At 45.5% G+C, this 24,454-nt stretch overlaps 1 protein-coding gene across 1 annotated transcript in view; it reads right to left on the bottom strand.

The window, feature by feature from the left end:
- The window catches only part of SYNE1 (spectrin repeat containing nuclear envelope protein 1), a 483,893-nt gene that overhangs the window by 449,710 nt on the left and 9,729 nt on the right, over window positions 1–24,454 (bottom strand). The gene's annotated exons all lie outside the window — the stretch shown is intronic.

Here is a 24,454-nt window from a genome sequence, read left to right as displayed (position 1 = left end):
GACTTCTTATATCAAAGGATTCTCAAAGATGCTTTCAACAGAAAAACATGACCTACATTTGTACTAAAGCAACAAGACCAAGTAAGAAGAACAATTAAAAGAGATTGGGGGGGGGGGGACTGTATCATGGTCTGTGCAAATCCAGTTCTTTTTACCCCTGTTTGCCTGGGCGTACTTCATGTTTTCTTCCCCCGTAGGAAGGAGTCATGAGGAATCATGACTACTGAGGAAAGGGTTACATCATACAACCCTGAAACGCGTCTAGTCGTTATCTACTGGCATAGTAGTACTTGAACTGTGCCTAAATTTTATGGCCAGTTACCTTTTATGAACTGTACCATCATTAGCGCTCTTACTCTGCTACCTACCCGGTCCAGCAGTTCAGATCCATTCCGGTGTAACCATCCTGGTGCAGCCATCCCGGCTCTGACGTCAGACGCCGGCACCACGAGATGAACTTCCAGCCCTCCAGTACATAGTCCTGTCTACCAACTAGCAAAGCGGTGAGGAATACCAACTCCAGCGCACGCCAGCGCCAGCAGTCCCCGGACACCACTGCGATCTTCGGCGCCTGCCAGCGCCTCAGCCGACAGCGACTGCCACCGCGCTCAGATCCTACTGGACCAGGCTCACAATTGGAAGCACCGCACAGAGAACTGTGCACACCACGGACACTCAGCCATTGCGGGAGCAATACCCATCGCCTGAGTTACCATTTACAGACCGGTAACAATTTCTAATATTACAGACTGTTTGCTACTGTATCTAAAAGGGACATATCTACCCTAAATATCTAGAAGAGCAACTGTCTAATATATTTGTATGGTACAGATCTTACTCTGCTATTCTATTTTATTATCCTATGCCAAGTTTATAGTTATAGTTTTAATTACTATTGCCTAAATACATTGTTAGGTTGCCTTTTAATATGTATGTTCTTCTCACAAGGGCCCTGTGAGAAGTGTTGAAATCTTATCTATATTTTATAATAAATGATAATTATTATTGAAGCACGATCCACGTACATCCATTTTTATTTACTCACCTAGAAGGTCCGGGCTACATTGTATTTTTTGGTTTTTCCCTTTCTAGAAATTAAGGTATAGTTGCTTGCCCAGTTTGACCTTGGTGCGTAATAGTTGTGAGCTGCACACACCTACATAGTTTTTTCAGATTTGTAAATTACTTCTATTAAAAAAAAATCTTTACCCTTCCAGTACTTTTTAGCAGCTGTATGCTACAGAGAAAATTTTTTAATTTTTTTATTTCTTTTTTGTCTTGTCCACAGTGCTCTCTACTGACACCTGATGCCCGTATCAGGAACTGTCCAGAGCAGGAGAAGATCCCCATAGCAAACCTATGCTGCTCTGGACAATTCCTGACATGGACAGAGGTGTCAGCAGAGAGCACTTCCATCCATCTTTGCTGCAGGGACCATACGACTAGTGACACTGCATTGATGCCGCCGCACAGGGACGTCCGTGCGCAGCAGACGTCCGTGACGTCAGGGGCGTCCCTGCGCACGGACGTCCCAGCGCGTCGTCTTCAATGCAGCGTCACTAGTCTGGGGGTGGCCCGGAGCAGAGAAGAGGGCCTCCTGGTGAAGATGGACAGCCCAGACCGGCTGACCCTCCCCACCGGAATGCGGATGGTCCCTGAAGCTACTAAGCAACAGGACCGAGAGAACTGGGGAGGTGAGTAGACAACGAGGGGGGCCTATGTAATGACGGAGGGGGCGGTCTGGATGATGGCAAGGGGGATATAGACTGGGGGTCATGATGACAGGGGGGTTGACAGGGGTTGATGATGACGAGGGTCTGGATGATGACAGGGAGAGATGATGTATTCCCCCCCCCCCCCCTAGGCTTATACTCGAGTCAATAAGTTTTCCCAGGTTTGGGGGGTGAAAGTAGGGGCCTCGGCTTATATTCGGGTTGGCTAATACTCGAGTATATACGGTATGTTGAATCTTTATAAACATTATTATACATCAATCTATTAAGCTTTTCCTGCCCTATAACATGATGCTGGTAGATTGGACTACATTTTTATGTTGGCAGATTCCCTTTAAGGTGTCCTGTGATATTTGGCACCATCTGTTAAAAATATATCCATTACAATAAGAAGTCAAATGTAAACATAGCTTAAGAATTGTCATCGAGCAAATTGTAATGACAACCCCTGTCCACATTAGCCATGGGGGCATATGGATATCATAAAGGGAGGTCCCCAGCTTGAAATAAATCTCTAGGAGTTGGATCTGAGTGTTGCACAGTAAGATCTGTTTCATGAGCTAATATAATTGAAACTCCACATAATACTGTACTGTAAAATAAAATGAATGGTATTCAATGTGCACGTTTCTCTCATAAATGTAGTTTCCTTATAAATTGTGGCTACAGTCTGTTCTATTAGTAATAAATATTTATCTCACTGACAGATCTAAAATTAAAACAGGAAAAAGCAGACACTACGGATGTCAAAAAAATAATATATCAGTGAAGAGGCAACATCAAGCGGAGAAGCTTCTTGTTATACTTCCTTTCAGCACTTCTGAAAGCAAAACACAAGATACAAAGAGAAATCCATGTAAAATACAGAGTGGCCCTGATTTACTATTGTAATCCCGACATTCTGTCAGAATGTGCGCCACAATTTGTGCCAAAAAAAAAAACCACAACTCTCCATTTTACTGAGAAAACCCGAAAAAGGTGCGTGAACGGTGGGGAAAGGGGGCGTGTCCCAGACATTTTCGAAAAATCTCAACTTATTTACTAGGGTTTCAACAGAAAATGTGGTGGATCTGAGCCGAAGAAAACTCCACAGATCAGAGCATGAGTAAAAAAAGCAAAATGTAGGGAAAAGTGCAAAATGTAGGGAAACCTTAGTAAATACCGTGGAAAAATAACTGTTGGGGAAAAAAACCCACAAAGAAACCTCCACTCTACTCTTAGTAAATCAGGGCCTGTGTGTATCACCAAGGAAAATAAGGTGCAAGAAAGTAGATTGAGCTATGCTTACACATCACTTTTGACTGAAAAAGGTATGTTTTTGAGCCAAGAAATGTCTATTTTTTTATATGTATATATTTATTTATCACTTTTCTCTCTTTTGGGCCATTGTTTTGACATAATTGGGCTCTGTCATTTGCAGAATGTTTTATATAATGCAGATAATACACACACACACACACACACACACACACAGTGACCCCTCGACCTACGGTGGCCCCGACATACGATAATTTCAACATGCAATGGCCTCTTAGAGTCCATCGTATATTGAAGGCAGCATCAACATACAATGTTTTTATATGTCGGGGTCATCACATAAACGGCTATCCGGCAGCGCAGACTGCTTCAGCTGTGGCCGGATAGCTGTTTATGGTGCCCCGTGTGGTCCTCTGACGATCACTTACCTGTCCTCGGGGCTCTGGCGCATCCTCTTCGGGATCCCCTGCATCGTCGGTGCTCTCCATCGTCGTCATCACATCGCTGCACACGCCGTCCCGTCATCCAATAGGAGCGGCGTGCATAGCAACGTCATGGCGGCGACGGAGAGCGAGGATGCCGGGGAAGCAGAGGCCTTGCTGGAGCATCGGGGACACCTCGTGGACGCGGCGACAGCGATGGAGGGCGACATCCCAGGCAGCGGTGACGAGCGGTGACGGTCCGGAGCGGCGGGGACAGGTGAGTACAACTTCCTCTAACAGTGGTCTTCAACCTGCGGACCTCCAGATGTTGCAAAACTACAACTCCCAGCCAACGGCTATCCGGGCATGCTGGGTGTTGTAGTTTTGCAACATCTGGAGGTCCGCAGGTTGTAGACCACTGTCCTATACTTTACATTGCACGGATCCCTCAACATGCGATGGTTTCAACAAACGATGGTCCGTTTGGAACGGATTACCATCGTATGTTGAGAGACCACTGTATGTTATATACATTGGTAAAAAATGTGTATATTTTTTTTTATAGTGATTTCACAGAAATACACATAAAAAGGTCATTGTGTACACAGCAACATAAGCGTATTATTTAAAAGCGTCCTCGTACTTCTCTACCTGCTCCTTCTCGACCCCCACCTATACATTTTTTTGACAAGTCCCAAGGACAGATATACTTTAATTTAAACAATAGGTCATTTTCTGATGAAATGTTCTCTTTGAGTCATCAGTACAGTTAGTTCCTGTGTCACAGGTATAAGTGTTATATGACCATCTAACAGTAAAGCTGTTACTTCTAGTTTGTCATTGTAAGTGTGAAAGTCATGCTTAGAATTCTTGGCAAAAGCATACAGAATCTCCCAGCCGGAATAACAGGGAGACCTAACAAAACATTAATTATTGGCCTCAGACGCTGCATTTAACACTGATTTTTTTTCTTTTTTGTAATATACTGCTTTGCTGTAATGTTCTATTTGGGGGGGGGGACTATACTAAACTACAAATGTGCAGCTGACTAGAAAGCTGACTAAGGGTGCATTCTCACCATGTTTCTGTTTAACACTTTAAAGGGGTTGTGCACTGCCCTGCCTTTCGGAGCTCCGCACGCTGTCACGCCCCCTTCCCATAGACTTTGGTAGAGGGGGCGGGCGTGACGTCACGAGGGGGCTGGCCCGGCGGCCGCGAACACGGAAGCCCGCACACAGCGTTTCGGAGTAATGAACTTCCGGACGATGCGTGCGGAGCTCCGAAAGGCAGGGCAGCGCACAACCCCTTTAAAGGGGTATCCACCATATGGTGATTTTAGTACGTACCTGGCAGACAGTAATGAACATGCTTAGGAAGGATCTGCGCTTGTCTTGGGGCTAAATGGCTATATTGTGAGATTACCATAACACTGTGTCTAGCTTTTTGTGAACTGGGATTTCCTGTTTGAGTTTTCTTCTTTGCCTACAAATCCCATAATTACATTCTCCTCCCTCCCACACATCAGCCACCCCACCCATTGAAATATAAATGAGCTGAATCCATTCAAAAGACCTGTGGTTTTCAATCAGGGTCTACAGCTGTTGCATTAGTTGCAGATTGATCTCTCTCCCACCAAGCGATCGCTCCACCCATTGAAGCAGACAGGCTCCCTGTCATCAGCTGACTAGTGAGTCAGGTCTCTGCCGCATTGCAAGCTGGGAAAAATCTGAGACAACAGTCATTTTGTATGCTGTTAAAAATAAATATTGGGGAGAAAATCACATAAGAATTGTGAGAAAACCGTCACACACAGGTAAAGACACTATATTATGAACTACACTAACATTACAGCCCCTGCAGCATAGTCAAATAAAAAAAATTCCAAGGTTGTACCGGTATGACCTTGGCCTTTGGTGCTTAAGGACAGAGGGCATACCTGGTTCCGTTACCATTGTTTGAAGCATGCTCACGAGCTAAACACGCTTCAAACCCGATGGGTCCCGACTTCCATCAACAGCCAGGACCAACAGTTAATGCCGGGAATTACCACGTTAACCCCGCATTAACCCTTTAGGTTCTGCGATCAAAGTTGATTGCAGAGTCTAAAATGCTGGGCTAACGATCCCGGCATCTCAGCGGAGCTGATCGGGATCATCGCAGTAAAATTGCGATGTCCTGATCAGCTGAGTGGACGGCGGGAGGGCCATTAACTGCCTCTTCACTGTCCGATCGGTCCTCTGCTGCTCCAGGAAGCCAAGCAGGCTGGAGCACAGCAGAGCACCATTAACGATGATCATAATAAGTTAATAGAGAATTAACACCTTCCTAATAAAAGTTTGAATTCCCCCCCCCTTTCCCATTTTTTTAATAAAACAATGTAATAAAAAATAAAAACAATAATTTGTGGTACTGTTATGTGCATAAATGTCCGAACTCATTGTATCAGCCCCCAAGCCACAGGATCTGAACGACCTGAGACAACACATCATTGAAATAGTGGAGTCCATATCTGAGGATTTGCTGGCCTACGTATGGACAGAACTGGACCAGTGTAGAGATATAACTAGGAAAGATAGTGGCCCTCATGTACAAAGACTGGTGTTTCGGTTAGGTTTTTTTTTTTCAGTGTACTTGTCTTTTTTTTCCTTGTGATTTACTAATCTGTCGCATGTGTCAGGTTTTTTTGTGTCGCACGATATTAAATTCTGTCGCACGGGAATAAAAAGTGTCACACTTGAAAAATAAAAATTAAGCCAAATAAATAAAGTAAAGTTACTCTGCACAAGGATGTAACTTTACATTCATGATTGTTAATGGGTTAACAACCCAAAAGTAAAAAAAAAAAAAAATATATATATATATATATATATATATATATATATATATATATATATATATTAAAAAAATCTATTACATAATTTAATCATAAAAGCGTTGAGGGGTTAAAAATGCTTTTAAAGTATAAAACAAGTACCGTATTTATCGGCGTATAACACGCACTTTTTAGGCTAAAATTTTTAGCCTAAAGTCTATGTGCGTGTTATACGCCGATACACTCCCAGGAAAGGCAGGGGGAGAGAGGCCGTTGCTGCCCGCTTCTCTCCCCCTGCCTTTCCTGGGGTCTAGAGCCCTGCTGCCGGCCCTTCTCTCCCCCTGGCTATCGGCGCCGCTGCCCGTTCTGTCCCCCTGACTATCGGTACCGGCGCCCCATTGCCGGCACCGATAGCCAGGGGGAGAGAAGCGGCGCCGACAGCCAGGGGGAGAGAAGGGGCAGCGGCACCCATTGCCGGCGCCGCTGCCCCGTTGCCTCCCCCATACCCGGTGGCATAATTACCTGGGTCGGATCCGCGCTGCTGCAGGCCTCCGGCGTGCGTCCCCTGCGTCGTTGCTATGCACGGCGCGGTGCACTGACGTCATGCGCCGCGCTGTGCAGCGCATAGCAACGACGCCGGGGACGCACGCCGGAGGCCTGCAGCAGCGCGGACCCGACCCAGGTAATTATACCACCGGGGATGGGGGGAGGCAACGGGGCAGTGGCGCCGGCAATCGGTGCCGCTGCCCCTTCTCTCCCCCTGGCTATCGGCGCCGGCACCGATAGTCAGGGGGACAGAACGGGCAGCGGCGCCGATAGCTAGGGGGAGAGAAGGGCCGGCAGCAGGGCTCTAGACCCCAGGAAAGGCAGGGGGAGAGAAGCGGGCAGCGACGGCCTCTCTCCCCCTGCCTTTCCTGGGGGTATATCGGGGTATACACGCGCACACACGCACCCTCATTTTACCATGGATATTTGGGTAAAAAACTTTTTTTACCCAAATATCCTTGGTAAAATGAGGGTGCGTGTTATAGGCCGGTGTGTGGTATACCTCGATAAATACAGTAATTTAATCATGAACCACAATGGTCAGCTGTCCCTTCCTCAAAAAAACTAAATTTTTCCATTTTCACTCGACCCCTGGGCTGTCGGTTTTTCAGAGTTGAGAAATCACACTTTTTTCAGAGTGATTTTCCCATTTTGTCGGGTTAACGCCCATTTTTGAGTAAACCACAACCATTTTGTAGGCTAAATAAAACTCTCCGAGTGTTTTTGAAAATATAGGTTGTGCGCCTAAATTTTGGGCGCAGATTTGGTCGCACACGGGATGTGACCAAATTTTGGGCACAATAACCGAGAAAAACCGTCGGTTCTCCTTTAGTAAATGAGGGCCAGTGTGTATTTTCATGTTAATACATTTGTAGTAACATAGTTCATAGGGTGGAAAAAGACCAGCGTCCATCAAGTTCAACCTATAACCCTAATGAGTCCCTACTGAGTTGATCCAGAAGAAGGCAAAAAAAACTCATACTAGAGGTAAACATTTATTCCTTACTCCAAATATGGATATCAGAATAGATCCCTGGATCAACCTGCTGTCCCTATAGATCTAGAATCCATAACATGTAATGTTATCGTTCTCCAAAAATGCATCCAGACCCCTTTTAAATTATTTTACAAAGTTAACCATGACCACCTCCTCAGGCAGAGAATTCCACATTCATCACTGCTCTTACAGTAAATAACTCCTGTCTGTGCTGGTGTAGAAACCTTCTTTCCTCTAAATGTAGAGGATGCCCCCTTGTTATGGATACAATCCTGGGTATAAATACACTGCTCAAAAAAATAAAGGGAACATTAAGATAACACATCCTAGATCTGAATGAATGAACTAATCGTATGAAATACTTTCGTCTTTACATAGTTGAATGTGCTGACAACAAAATCACACAAAAATTATCAATGGAAATCAAATTTATCAAACCATGGAGGTCTGGATATGGAGACACACTCAAAATCATAAGTGGAAAACCACACTACAGGCCGATACAACTTTGATGTTATGTCCTTAAATAGGCACTGTCAGATATAAAAATGTTGATAAGTTGTAAAGCATGCAAAACCAATAGGTTTTGCAATTGCTTTGATTAGAAAATGTTCAGCATTTCATACTGAAAAAGCCAGTCAAACAATGCCCCCCCCCCCCCCCCCTGCCTCCTGGAATACATTCAGTGATTCTGTCTACACTGCTTAGTCCTGGACTCCAGGACTTTTGGAGGGGGGAGGGGCTGTACACACTGCAGAGACACATGTGAAGAGAAGGGGAGGGGCAGGAAGACTGCTGGCGGCTCTCACACAGCAGACATCAGTGAGAGAGGCAGAAACACATTGCATTGCAGATGAAAAAGTAAGTGTCCCTGCATGTATGTGTGTGTGGATATATGTATATGTGTGTATATCAGTGTGTCTATCTAAGGCTCAGGGATGTGGAATTTCTATCGCCCGACGCCCGGGACTAGCAGTTTTGGGCGCCGGGCAGGTGAATTTGTTCGGCCCTTAGCCCGGCTTCGGGCAAGCAGGGCCGGACCTGACAAGTGCGGCGATCTGCAGTCTGTATGGAGCGGGTCCAGATCATGCAGTCTGTATGCCCACTCCATACTCTGCAGCCTGTGTCCTCAGAAGCAGAGCAGGGGAGATGAGAAGCTGTGTATTGGTCTTCTCTCCCCTGCTCTGCAGACGTGCGGGGGGGGGGGGGGGGGGGGAGATGAGGGGGCGTGGCTTCTTTCTCCCCGTGCAGACCTGCGTCCTCTGCCTTCGCTCCCCGCACGTCTGCACGGGGAGACTGTATGGGCACTCACAGGGGAGTATGGACCGGGCTTGGGATTCCTGCCCGCTCCATACACTGCAGCCCCCGGCTGTTCTCAGTAGCCGGGGGCCGCTGCTAATAGCCAGCTTGCGGCGATTGCCGCGGCTGGCTATTAACCCTTTAGATCGCCGCTGTCAAAGCTGACAGCGGCGTCTAAAGGGACATGTGAACGCTTCCTGGTGGGCTAGTGGGGGTGGATCGCCCCCCCCCCCCCGCAGTGTGATCGCAGGGGGGCGATCCACTATAGAGGTAGCCGGAGGACTTACCTCTGCTTCCTCCAGTCCCAGCTCTGTCATTGATAGAGCCAGGCTGGACCAGACTCTATCAATGGATCACAGAGCACACAGATCAATGGAGTTCAATAGAATCTATTCATCTGTCTGAGGAATCTAATGATTCCTCATAAGTCTAATAAAGTGTCAAAAAAAATAATAATAATAAATAAAAGTTTTAATAAAAGTTTGAAAGACACATATTAACCCAGTGGTCTTCAAACTGTGCTCCTCCAGATGTTACAAAACTACAATTCCCAGCATGCCAGGACAGCTGCCCGGGCATGCTGGGAGTTGTAGTTTTGCAACATCTGGAAGGCCACAGTTTGAAGACCGCTGCATTAACCCCTTCCATGTTAAAAGTTCAAATCACCCCCTTTTCCTATATAAAAACATGCAAACATAATAAAAATAAACATATTTGGCATTGCTTCGTGCGTAATTGTACAATCTATTAAAATATAACATTATGTATCCCGTACAGTAAATGTAATAAAAATACCAAACCACAGATTTGAAATTTTTATAATATCCCAGAAAAAAAAAGTTAAAAAGCGATTAAAAAGTCAGATCAATACCAAAATGGCACCAATACAAAAAACAGATTATGGCGCAAAAAATGAGCCCTCATACAGCCTGGTATGCGGAAAAAAAAAAAGCTACAGGGGTTAAAAAATGGCAATTAAAAATTTTTTGAAAAAGTCCAGAATTAGTAAAACATGACGTAAACTATACAAATCTGGTATTGCTGTAATCAGGCGCCTAAAGTATAAAACTAACATGTTACCTCAACCACAAGGTAAATGGCGCAGAAAAGAAAACCACCAAATCTGCAAAATTATCTTTTACTATTTCAATTTCACTTCCCTTAAGACTAAATTTAGAAAGTTAATTTGTTTTCCCTTAGTCTCCTCAGCAGCACAATGTGGGGTGTGTCTCCGCCCCTGTGAGCAAATGGGACCTGGGATTTTTTAATGATTTAAATAAAAAAATACCCCGGAACCTCCCCCCCCCCCCCTGGTATAAAGCACCAGGATCACACTAGAACAGTGAGTAGATTATAAAGCAAAAAGAAAATAAGGGAGGGAAGCTTGTGCTGCTGAGGAGACTAAGGGAAAACAAATTAACTTTCTAAATTTAGTCTTCCCTAGCGTCCCTCAGCAGCACAATGTGGGGATCTAGCAAGAATCACCCCTAGGGAGGGTTTTCCTGCATAGCAGTTTGTATAATAGACTTAGCGAAAGTAGTTTCGCTAGACAAAAAGGTATCCACTCTATAATGTTTTAAAAAAGTGAGTGGAGAGTTCCAGGTTGCGGACTGGCAGATCTGTTCCAAGGGAACAGAGTTACGCTCTGCCCAAGAGGCAGAAACAGATCTCGTAGAGTGCGCTCTGGTGAACTCTGGTGAAGTTAACCCTCTAGAGGTATAACATAAATTTATGCATTCGCATATCCATCTTGAAATGGATGGTTTAGATGCCTTGGCACCTTTCTTTACACCCTGGAATAAAATGAGGAGATTCTCCGCTTTCCTGAATGGTTTTGTTCTATCTAGATAGACCCTTAGGCATCTTACCAGATCCAGGGAGGTAAGGTCCTTCTGGGAAGATTCAGAGTCAGGAAACTTTGGGAGACAGATAACCTGGTTAATATTTGCGAAGGAGGGGACCTTAGGCAAAAAAGAAGGTAGGAATCTCAGAAGGACTCTGTCCTGCAAGAAAACTGTGTAAGGTTCTGCCGCAGCTAATGCTTGAAGTTCACCAACTCTCTTGGCGGTGGTGACAGCTAGAAGTAGCACCACCTTAAGAGTGAGGAACCTAAGTTCCACTTCCTCTAAAGGTTCAAAGGGTTGAACACACAATTGTTGCAAGACCAATGCCAGATCCCAGGGTGTCACTGGTTTCACCGCTCTAGGACGAATTCTAGTGATGGCCTTGATAAATGACTTTATCACTGGTTCCTGAAACAGTCGTCTTTGTAAGGTCGCCGACAGTGCGGCTAGTTGGACCTTGATGGAATTTGGAGAGAGACCTTTGTCAAATCCAATCTGTAAAAATTCGAGAATTGATGGAGTGGATGGAGAAGAAGCATTGATCTTCTTGGTGACACACCAGGAGAAAAAAATCCTTTTGATTCTAGCATAGGCCTTGTTGGTTGCCTCACTCCTAGAGTGAGATAGTGTTTCAAGGATGCGGTCCGAAAACCCTCTGGCTTTTAATAAGGACCTATCAACTTCCATGCTGTCAGATTGAGCGTCTTGAGATTGTGGCAGAATTGAGTGCCCTGAGACACAAGATTCTGCCTGACAGGAAGTTTCCAGTATATTCCCTTGCTCATCTGAATGAGCTGGGAGAACCAGGATCTTTTTGACCAAAAGGGAATGATGGCAATCACCGAGGCCTGATCCTGCCTGATCTTCATTAATACCCTGGGTATCATCGAGATAGGAGGGAATATGTAGGCCAGTTTGAAATTCCATGGAATCGACATTGCATCCAGATAAAGAGGTTTGTCCATCTGGTAAAGGGAGCAGAACTTGTCTAGTTTGCGATTGGATCTTGTGGCCATAAGATCTATTTCCGGGAGACCCCAGCGGTCTATGAGCTGAAGGAATATATCCTGGTCTAGAGTCCATTCTCCCGGTACCGTAAGACCTCTGCTTAGACGGTCTGCTATGATATTGTGTACTCCCCTTATGTGGACTGCGGAGAGCCTGAGAACTCGAGTCTCGGCCCATCGAAAGATCTTTGCCACCTCCTGAAGCAGTGGAACTGATCTTGTCCCTCCCTGCTTGTTTATGTAGTAAACAGCCGACATGTTGTCCGTCCTTATTTAGACGGCTTGTCCCAGGAGAGAGGGGGCGAAGTGGAGAAGGGCATAATATATTGCCCTTAGTTCCTTTATATTGGAAGAAAGAGGAAGTTCTTCTGTACTCCACCAGCCATTCACCTTTCTCCCTAGCAGGTGGGCTCCCCATCCTGACCCTGAGGCGTCTGTCGTTAGGATTGACCACTGAGGTTCTACCAGAGACATTCCGTCCTGGGGGTTCGCCCACCAGTTTAGAGATCTGCGGACTGTGGGAGAAAGTTTTAGACACCTCTCTAGAGAGGAACTCCTCCTGTCCCAGGCCTGGAGAACCTCTGTCTGGAGAGGTCTCATGTGCCAGAGTGCCCAAGGGACAGCTTCTACTGAGGAGGATAGGAGTCCTACGAATCTCATCAGAGTCCTCAGTGACACTTTGCGGGGGACTCGAAGGAATTGATATCCCCTGGATATCCTGTCCTTCCGTGCTGGAGACAGATAGATTCTCATGTTGTGGGAATCCAAGTAGAACCCTAAAAAGGTTATTTCCTTTGTGGGGAATAGTCTGGATTTCTGAAGATTCACTATCCAACCTAAACTGTGGAGTAAGTCTAGTGTGGTGGTGATGTGATGGCTGAGCTCCTCCTGAGTTTTTGCTAGAAAAAGCCAATCGTCTAAATATGGTATGATTCTGATGCCCTGTCTTCTGAGAATCGCCATCATGGATGAAACCACCTTTGTGAATACGAACGGGGCTGTGGAAATGCCAAATGGCAGAACCTTGAACTGGAGATGATGGAGAATTCCCTTGATAAAGACAGCAATTCTTAGGAATTTCCTGTGCCCTGGAAATATGGGAATGTGAAAATAGGCGTCTTTTAGGTCTAATGACGCCATGTAATCGTCTATCAGAATGAGGGATTTTACTGATCTTATAGTCTCCATCCGAAATTTCTTCTTGACTATAAATTGATTGAGAAACCTGAGGTCTATCATAAGCCTCCATTTTCTTCCAGGCTTGGGTACTAGGAACACTGGGGAATAGACCCCCATGCCCCTCTCGTGTCTGGGAACAGGTTCTACCGCAGAACTTGAGATAAGCTCTAGGATGGCTTCCTCTAAAGCCTCCTGTTTTGCAGAAGCTAGAGAGGGGGATATTAGACACCTCTCTGGAGGGAGATACGTTAGGGGAAGGAAATAACCATTCTCCACTACATTTATGACCCAAACATCTTTTATTAGAGTTTTCCAAGTCTTGAGAAAAAAATGAAGGCGCCCGCCTACAGGTAGACTTCTCGCGTCAGAATTCTGGCTTCTTTGAGCCTCTGGCTCTAGATGATCCCTTCCTTGTGGATCCTGATCCTCTGCCACGTCCAGAACCTCTATATTGCCTGTTACCTTGTCGAGATCGATCTCTCCTGGGTTGATTATAGCGCCCGCGAAAGGACTTCTCTGATAAAGGAAGGTTCTTCCCCTTCTTATTGGAGAGCTCCTCCATAACGGTGTCAAGTTCAGGACGAAATAATTTAGCCGGATTGAACTCCAGATTACCAAGAATGTACTTGGAATGACTGTCTCCAGGCCATGGTCTTAACCAAAGAGCCCTCCTAGCAGCTGAAGATAGGGCCATGTTTCTAGAAGCTAGCTTCACCTGTTGACAATTTGAGTCATATAGGTAGTCCATACCTAGGTTAACATATTTAAAGGACCTAAGTAAGTCCTGTCTACTGACCCCAGAGTCTATGTCATCCTGTATTCTTGAAAGCCAAGATCTCATAGCTCTTATGACCTCAAAGGAGGCATTCCCTACAGCACACTGGCTGGAAGATGCTGTATACGATCTTCTGAGAGTGACCTCCATGCGTCGGTCCATGGGATCCTTGAGACTAGAACCATCATCAGATGGGATAATGGTTCTCTTAGAAAGTTTGGCGATGGCGTAATCCACCTTTGGTGGGTTGACCCAATCCTTAGATCTTTCTTGATCCATGGGGTAAAGAGTTTTAAACCTTTTATTTATAACAGGTGCCTTCTCTGGGTTGATCCATTCTGCCTTCATTAAGTCTAGGACCGTGTCCTCAATCGGGAAAACTCTAGGCCCCCTGGAGGTAGAAGGAGCGTCCTCGCGGGTGGCTGGTGCATTCTCTGCTTGCACAGCTCTGATAAATTTCGGAAACTTCTCCATAGGAAAAAATACTTTCCCCTGAAGCTCCTCTTCCTCTGAACTAGATGATTTTGTCTCATCTATAACCCTGAATTCTTCATCAGAGTGTACAACTACAGGCCTATCGCTTAGTCTGGGCTTCTTCTTAGGAGGAGGAGCAGTGGTTAATGAATCCTTCAATTCTTTGATGGAAGAAAAAACGAAATCCTTAACCCAGCAGAACATGTCCTGCATAGAAGGCTCAGTGTCTGGTGGTAACCTGGGGCGACATGTGGAACAAATAGGATAATCGTATCCGTCTGGAAGGGGAGTCTTGCATGAGTTACACTCCAAATGCTTCCTCTTGTGGGAGGATTTCCCATGGGTCTCCCTGCGCCCTCCAGAACCTCCAGAATCCATAGAAGACATCTAAGAGGTAAGAGAAAGGATTTAAAATGTAAGGGAAAAAAATCAACTCGCAAGTATAAATGGACTCCTCCTATCAGGGCAGTAAGAATACCTATTTCTCAGGTATATTAAGTGTGGAAACAACACACCGAATAGGGTCAACGTCTAGTAGCTTTCAGACAATAGTCTTCTGGCTCCAAGAGACCAGAGCCAGGCTATGGGACGTTTAAATAGCTGCAAATTGCGCCAAAAAATATATAAGCCCCTCCCACTTCCGGGTCCTGTGCCCGGAAACTTAATAATAAATCAAATCTCTTACCTCAACTCTAGGAAACCTTTACCTAACCATATCACCTAAGCACCCTTGATCTTTAACATATTTGGGCTCCCCCTAATAAGAACCGACTCTATACTGCTCTGTACGGATCCGCCGGAAGTGACGTCCCGCAATCCTCGGGCTACAGGAAAATGGCGCCGAAACCGGAAGTGCGGCTAGCGTGGGGACCGCGAATCCTCCCGGACCCAGGAAAGATGGCGGCGTGCAGCAAACCGGCGGATCACCTGCAAGAAAGGAAAAGAGAAAGTAGGTAGGGGGAGCGTGGAACGTCCATGCTCACACTAGGACAGACAAAAAACTCACTGTTCTAGTGTGATCCTGGTGCTTTATACCAGGGGGGGGGGGGGAGGTTCCGGGGTATTTTTTTTATTTAAATCATTAAAAAATCCCAGGTCCCATTTGCTCACAGGGGCGGAGACACACCCCACATTGTGCTGCTGAGGGACGCTAGGGAATATATATTTATATATTTTTTTGGTTCAGAGAATATGTTATTGAAAAATTAAAAGGTGTCATTATAGTAGGTAGTTATGGCTATTATAGGGCGAGGAGGAAAAAATGAGAGCGTAAAAGCGAAAATTGGCCGGACAAGTGGATCGTCATGAGGGACAAGTAGATTTTGCTCCATTTTAGTCCCGTGGACAAGTAGTTTTTTTTATAAAATTTCCACACCCCTGTAAATTTCCTCCAGCTGTTTCAAAACTAAAACTCCCAGCATGCCTGCACAGCCAAATGATGTGTGGGCATGCTGGGAGCTGTAGTTTTGCAACAGCTGGAGGCACCCTGGTTGGGAAGCACTGGACCGAGGAGAGGGGAGTGGTTATCACAGTGAGTACCTGCCCCCCTGCTTCTGGTGGACAAAATTAAGGTATTTCAGAAATAAAGCCAATTCTGAGAGAAATGTAGGTCATAGACACATAAAAAAGTACATGTACATGATCAGGATGTGATACTGAGCAACATATAACAGTTTTGTTTTTTTGAGTGATCCGACAGGTACACTTTAAAAGTCAAAATGAGGCTCAGTAGTGTGTGTGTGTGTGTGTGTGTGTGTGGCCTCCACATGCCCGTATGACCTCCCTACAACGTCTGGGCATGCTCCTCATGAGGAAGCAGATGTCTCCTGAGGAATGTCCTCCCAGACCTGGACTAAAGCATCTGCCAATTCCTGGACAGTCTGTGGTGCAACATGGCGTTGGTGGATGGAGCAAGACATGAAGTCCCAGATGTGCTCAATCGGATTCAGGTCTTGGGAACAGGAGGGCCAGTCCATAGCATCAATGTCTTCCTCTTGCAGGAACTGCTGACACACTCCAGACACATGAGGTCTAGCATTGTCTTGCATTAAGAGGAACCCAGAGCCAACCGCACCAGCATATGGTCTCACAAGGGGTCTGAGGATCTCATCTCGGTACCTAATGGCAGTCAGGCTACCTCTGGCAAGCACATGAAAGGCTGCCCACCAAAGAAATGCCACCCCACACCATTACTGACCCACCGCCAAACCGGTCATACTGGAGGATGTTGCAGGCAGCAGAATGTTCTCCACGGCATCTCCCGACTCTTTCATGTCTGTCACGTGCTCAATGTGAACCTGCTTTAATCTGTGAAGAGCACAGGGCGCCAGTGGCAAATTTGCCAATTTTGGTGTTCTCTGCAAATGCCAAACGTCCTGCACGGTGTTGGGCTGTAAGCACAACCCCAGCCTGTGGACATCGGGCCCTCATACAACCCTCATGGAGTCTGTTTCTGACTGTTTGAGTGGACACATGCACATTTGTGGCCTGCTGGAGGTCATTTTGCAGAGCTCTGGCAGTGCTCCTCCTGCTCCTCCTTGCGCAAAGGCGGAGGTAGCGGTCCTGCTGCTGGGTTGTTGCCCTCCTACGGCCTCCTCCACGTCTCCTGATGTACTGGCCTGACACTACGCTGATAGACACAGCAAACCTTTTTGCCACAGCTCGCATTGATGTGCCATCGTGGATGAGCTGCCCTACCTGAGACACTTGTGTGGGTTGTAAACTGTCTCATGCTACCACTAGAGTGAAAGCACTGCCGGCATTCAAAAGTGACCAAAACATCAGCCAGGAAGAATAGGAACTGAGAAGTGGTCTGTGGTCACCACCTGCAGAACTAATCCTTTATTGGGGAGTGTCTTGCTAATTGCCTATAATTTCCACCTGTTGTATTTTCCATTTTCCCAACAGCATGTGAAATTGATTGTCAAATCAATTTTGCTGGACAGTGTGATTACACAGAAGTGTGATTGACTTACATTGTGTAGTTTAAGTGTTCCCTTTATTTTTTTTTTTGAGCAGTGTAGATCCTGGGAGAGATCTCTGTAGGGTCCCCTGATATATTTATACATAGTTATTAGGTCTCCCCTAAGCCTTCTTTTTTTCTAAACTAAATAACCCTAATTCTGATAATCTTTCTGGGTACTGTAGTCCTCCCATTCCCCGTATTACTCTGGTTGCCCGTCTTTGAACCCTCTCCAGCTCCACTATATCTTTCTTGAACACTGGTGCCCAGTACTGTACACAGTATTATATGTCTGGTCTGACTAGTGATTTGTACAGCGGTAGAATAATTTCCTTGTCGTGGGCATCTATGCCCCTATTGATGCACCCCATGATTTTATTTGCCTTGGCAGCAGCTGCCCGACACTGGTCACTACAGCTAAATTTACTATTAAATACAGTCATGGCCATACATGTTGGCACCCCTGAAATTTTTCATGAAAATTAAGTATTTCTCATAGAAAAGGAGTGCAGTAACACATGTTTTGCTATACACATGTTTATTCCCTTTGTGTGTATTGAAACTCAACCAAAAAAGGCAGGAAAAAAAGCAAATTGGACATAATGTCACACCAAACTCCAAAAATAGTCTGGACAAACTTATTGGCACCCGTAACTTAATATTTGGTTGCACACCCTTTGGAAAAAATAACTGAAATCAGTCGCTTCCTATAACCATCAATAAGCTTCTTACACCTCTCAGCCGGAATGTTGGACCACTCTTCCTTTGCAAACTGCTCCAGGCCTCTCTTATTGGAAGGGTGCCTTTTCCCAACAGCAATTTTAAGATCGCTCCACAGGTGTTCAATGGAATTTAGATCTGGACTCATTTCTGGCCACTTCAGAACTCTCCAGTGCTTTGTTTGGGGTCATTGTTCTGCTGGAAAACCCAAGATCTCGGACGCAAACCCAGCTTTCTGACACTGGGCTGTACAGTGTGACCAAAAATCCATGGGTAATCCTCAGATTCCACAATGCCTTGCACACATTCAAGGCACCCACTGCCAGAGGCAGCAAAACAACCCCAAAACATAATTGATATTACCGGCCGATATTCTCGATTTTGAACATTATCAGTATTGACAATTACCTTGTCGATATGCTGATAATGCCACGCCCCCCGCCGCTGCCCCGTTGCCTCCCCCATCCCAGGTTTTATAATTACCTGTTCATGGGGCCCGGGGTCCGCGATACTTCTTGTTCCTGCGACACGCTGCGCAGCGCAATGACGAGTGACGTCCTCAACACGATGTCACCGTCAGTGCGCACAGTGACAGCTCAGGACGCCGCCAGAGCCAGAAGTAGCGCGGACCCTGGGAACAGGGAATATTGGTATAAATTATCGGCTATCGGCCTGAAAGGTCACAGATTATCGGTATCGGCCCTTAAAAAAAAAAAAAAAAAGCAATATCGGTCGATCCCTAATCCCAGCCCAGATTTTTCCTCCCCATGTGCATTACCTTACATTTATCAGTATTGAACCTCATCTGCCACTTCCCAGCCCAAACCTCCAACCTATCCAGATCCATTTGTAACAGTGCACTGTCCTCTATAGTGTTTACCGCTTTACAGAGTTTAGTATCCTCTGTAAAGCTTGTTACTTTACTCTTCAACCCTTCCACATGGTCATTAATAAATATATTAAATAGAACAGGACCCAAGAATGACCCCTGTGGTACCCCACTAGTAACTAACCACCCTCTGTTTCCTACCACTGAACCAGTTACTTATCCACTTGCACACATTTTTCCTCAGCACAATCCCTGTGTTATGTTCTCTTGGTTATGAATAATGAGGCTATAATTTTGCACCATCATTTTATAAGCCTAAACATGTACAGAAACGCTATGGACAAAACACACACACAGATTTCTCTGTAATTCCTATACTGCTGAATAATGTAACATTAGGCCATGTTTAGCACAATGTACACTAAGCCCTAATGGGCCCCCTATTTCGAGCCTTAGGGTTCATTTACACCAGGGGCCTCAAACTCGCGGCCCATTTGAGGCCCGCTGCACAGTGGCATAGCAAGGGGAGCCCCGTATTCTAGCATGGTGGAGCTCCTCCATTCACTAACCTTCCTCACATGCTGTGAGTACACATGGATGAGATCCACGGCAGCCTGGCGCGATGAAGTCACGACGTCCCGCCGGCGCCTGGAGATCCCCTTCCCGTGGCTCACATATTGTAAGTAAGATGAGTATGCTCAGGGCCAAGGGGGCACTATATTGTACAGAAGGAGGAGGTGGGGGGGGGGGGATTTAAAAAATTGGGGGGGGGGGGGGGGGCAGAGATAAAGGTAATATTTATGTGAGGGGCAAAGCACAGGGGGCATTATATGTGAAGAGCACATGACAGGTGGGGCCCCCTGTGCTGTGCTCCTCACATATAATGCCCCCTGTGCTGTGCCCCTCACATAATGCCCCCTGAGGGGACAGGACAGGAGGCATTATATGTGAGGGGCACATGGCAGGAGCATTATATGTGAGGGGTGCATGATGAGGGCATTATATGTAAGGGGCACATGATGGGGGCATTATATGTAAGGGGCACATGATGGGGGCATTATATGTAAGGGGCACATGATGGGGGCATTATATGTAAGGGGCACATGATGGGGGCATTATATGTGAGGTGCGCATGATGGTGGCATTATATGTGAGGTGCGCATGATGGGGGCATTATATGTGAGGTGCACATGATGGGGGCATTATATGTGAGGTGCGCATGATGGGGGCATTATATGTGAGGTGCGCATGATGGGGGCATTATATGTGAGGTGCGCATGATGGGGGCATTATATGTGAGGTGCGCATGATGGGGGCATTATATGTGAGGTGCGCATGATGGGGGCATTATATGCGAGATGTGCATGATGGAGGCATTATATGCAAGGAGCGCATGCGGCCAGCCTCACCCAGCCTCTACCTCCATTGGCCCCCAGATAATTTGAGTTTGAGACCCCTGATTTACACATACAGATTTGGAGCTAATCATTTAGTTGCATTAAAAGGGTTATTCCAGGAAAAAAAAAATTTTTTTTTTAGATCAACTGGCTCCAGAAAGTTAAACAGACTTTTAAATTACTTCTACTAAAAAATCTTAAACCTTCCAATTATCAGCTGCTGAAGTTGAGTTGTTCTTATCTGTCTGGAAACAGTGCTCTCTGCTGACATCTCTGCTTGTCTAAGGAGCTGCACAGAGCAGAATAGGTTTGCTAAGGGAATTTGCTTCTACTCTGGACTGCTCCCGAGACACGTGTCATCAAAGAGCACTTAGACAGAAAAGAACAACTCAACTTCAGCAGCTCATAAGTACTGAAAGGATTAAGATTTTTTAATAGAAGTAATTTACAAATCTGTATAACTTTCTGGAGCCAGTTGATATATATAAAAAGTTTTTTTTCCTGGATAACTCCTTTAATATCTACAGCAGATCCTATACAAGTGAATGCAGCCAATCACTGGCATCTGTGGTCAGGGTTAAGCTGCACGGTATACTGACAAGACAGCGCAGTATGTAGTGCTATTTTGTCCAGTAAAATTGTGGATACCATGACATTAACCTGTTGTTGTTCATCAGGCCTTACTGGTCTGTTATATGAGGGATCTGGCTCTGTTCATTGTTCTGCTCCTCTGATGAAGTATTAGTCATTTACAGCAAATACATATTTTGAAAAAGACAGGTATTCGAACACAAGGTGCATTAGAAGGTTCTAGAATTTTTCAATTACAGCGATTATATCACAGGCATCAGTTAGACTTCATTCTGTCTGGTCTACTTCGTTTATGCCAGGAACAATACCATAGTATCTTCCATTACGTTTTCCTTTTCCTTTAAGTGTGAATGCAGCTTTACACAGAAATACTTACACTGAACCCTGGAGAAACATGCATGTGAAACTAGGTGAAATGGGTCAAAGGTCATAGGAGCATCAATCCCCCAATTCCCAGTGACAAACATCAACTTTAATATAATATGATATGGACAAATTCCTAGTAACAGTCCATTGCTGCAAGAGGTTTAATGGATCCTATGGATTTATGAAATGAGATTTTATATCAGTCATTGATTAATATATTGTTTGGTTATAGAGAGCTCACATATTATGGTTATGTGTTTCTATGTATTTATGTGTAGACTAGCAGATCACCTGACCACCACAGGTCCGACTTCAGAAGTGTACAAGTACATTCATCTGTTATCACTGCAGGAAGTCACATTTGTCCATTTTTCTTTCAGCGACTTCTCGTTTGTGACCCAACCTTGTAATATGTATTTTTCTTAATAGGACATTTGTTTGTCTGAAGAGTAAACAGAACAAAAAATCTAACAAATAAAGGATATTCTATGGTGTCAAATGGCCTAGCTGCTGGCTGCACTCCTAGAGATATTCTATTAGGGAAAACTGTATTGAATAGAATGACTTTTGGGTTATTAAAGTAAACTGAAGACATAAACAATGATAATCTTGTGGATCAATGCGCTGAGTTGCTTTGTTTGCCAGGGTTACATTAAAGTTATAATACTGAAAATAACCCTTCAGAGTCCTGAAAAGATCAATATTTCACAGAACTACACGCAGAACATGTTTATAGGGCTCCAAAGTGCTATTTTTCCCATGTGGATTGTTCAACATCCGTTGTGTCATCTCATGAAAACGTAATATTGTAGTTAGTTAGAGTTGTATCATACTTGTATGTAGCTCTGTTTCCTTGGAGTTGCTGGTTCACTTGATTGAATGGGATGAAATTAGGAGAAGATACATCTCAATTTCCCCCACACTTTTTTTTTCCTTTTATTATTATGGAGTTATGTCAATGGCAAACATTTTGGGGTTGGTTCCCCTCTGGCTTTTGTGACCCCCCACCCCATTGACATACATCTTATTTAGTCTTTTATAAATGTACATATTATTGTTCTGTATTTCATTTACTATAGTTTTGCTGAGTATACATTGAGTATGTATATAGTATACATTGAACCATAATGTTTATATTAGGGCTGGGCTGTATACCGGTTCATACCGAATACCGAAATTTTTGGGCTGCACGATATCAATTTTTCCCATACCGCAATATCGATTGGGCCCCTCCCCCTTGGAAACGAATTATCAGCCCAGCGCTGCTCTGTCCCCACATCTGAGAACTAATCATATGCTCCCGCCAGCGCTGTTCTGCTCCCCCCCAATTAATCATCAGCCCAGCGGGGTACTACTCACATATGTCACCCGCAAGCACTGCCCTCCTCCTCTTTGTTGGGGGCCGCTGACGCTGGAACTCACTGTACGCCAGTGGTCTCCAACCTGCGGAGCTCCAGCTGTTGCAAAACTACAACTCCCAGCATGCCCGGACAGCAAACGGCTGTCCGGGCATGCTGGGAGTTGTAGTTTTGCAACAGCTGGAGGTCCGCAGGTTGGAGACCACTGCTGTACGCTGTATCCCTATGCCCGGGCTGCAAAAGATAAAGAAAATAAACTTTAACTTACCTACGTCGGCCTCACGCTGTTCCTGGGAACTGGAACGTCGGACAGCCGTCAGCCTATCACCGGCCGCAGTAGGCTGAGCCCACTGTCATGTAAGGAGCTCTGGCCGGCTTCTTACATGACAGTGCGTTTAACCTATCATTGGCTGGGGCGGGACATCGCTGCAGCCGGTGATAGGCTGACAGCTGTCCGAAGTTCCAGTCCCCAGGAATAGCGTGAGGCCGACGTAGGTAAGTTAAAGTTTATTTTTTTAATCTTTTGCAGCCCGGGCATAGGGATACAGCGTACAGCAGTGGTCTCCAACCTGCGGACCTCCAGCTGTTGCAAATCTACAACTGCCAGCATGCTTGGACACCCGGACAGCCGTTGGCTGTCTGGGCATGCTGGGAGTTGTAGTTTTGCAACAGCTGGAGGTCCGCAGGTTGGAGACCACTGGCGTACAGTGAGTTCCAGCGCCGGCGGCCCCCAACAAAGAGGAGGAGGGCAGTGCTTGCGGGTGACATATGTGAGTAGTACCCCGCTGGGCTGATCATTAATTAATTGGGGGGAGAAGAACAGCGCTGCCGGGTAACATGATTTGGTGGGGGGGGGAGCAGAACAGCGCTGGCGGGTAACATGATTTGGTGGGGGGGGGAGCAGAACAGCGCTGGCGGGTAACATGATTTGGTGGGGGGAGCAGAACAGCGCTGGCGGGTAACATGATTTGGTGGGGGGGGGAGCAGAACAGCGCTGGCGGGTAACATGATTTGGTGGGGGGGGGGGAGCAGAACAGCGCTGGCGGGTAACATGATTTGGTGGGGGGAGCAGAACAGCGCTCGCGGGTCACATGATTTGGGGGGGGTGAAAGAAATACTGTTATATACCGCGGAACCGCCATAAGTTACAATACTGTGATACACATATTTGGTCATACCGCCCAGCTCTAGTTTATATTTTGTTGAAAATTCATAAAACAGGGATTAAAAGAAAAATATATCATATTGTAGTTATAATGGAAGTCAAAGGCCACCTGGCACTAAAAAAATAATAAAAAAACAGAACTGATGGGATTCTTACTTCATATTTCTATTTCCTGTGTCAATGGTTAGCCAGAAGTGTTTCATAAGTACATTCTGACCATTTCAGGAACTATTGTAAGAGTTGCTAAATTCAGCTTATTACTTCTGGTGGACAGAAGCGGCCAGAATCACTGTGTCTTGGCTTTGTGTGATATTATGAGACAAGGTTTTAGAAACATGTCACGGTATTTGTCAGTATGCACTGATGGTATTTATGGCACATTTTGTTGATATATTGTAAATAAATATGTTGGGAAAAGCCCCTCTAATATACTTTACAGTGCTTTGTAGGGGGAGTGGCACCAAGCTCATGAGAAATCCCTATATATTTACTCACATCTGGCACTAACCTCCACCGTCCAGGACTTCTAATGAGATCTGGTGACTTTAGGCTGAAGAGGGTGCCGAGTTTACTGAGACCAGCAGATTTTGTGCTGCAGTGCTGGATCAGTGCTAGGGGAAAATAAAGGTCGCATCTTCAGAGCGGTGCTGTTCCTGTTAATAAATGGAGCAGCTAGAAGCAAACTGCTGCTCATCCAATCAGGTTTAGCATAAAGAGAAAA

Source organism: Hyla sarda, chromosome 3 (assembly GCF_029499605.1).
Source record: "Hyla sarda isolate aHylSar1 chromosome 3, aHylSar1.hap1, whole genome shotgun sequence".
Taxonomy (NCBI): Eukaryota; Metazoa; Chordata; class Amphibia; order Anura; family Hylidae; genus Hyla; species Hyla sarda.
This window is presented reverse-complemented; position numbering and strand designations above follow the sequence as displayed.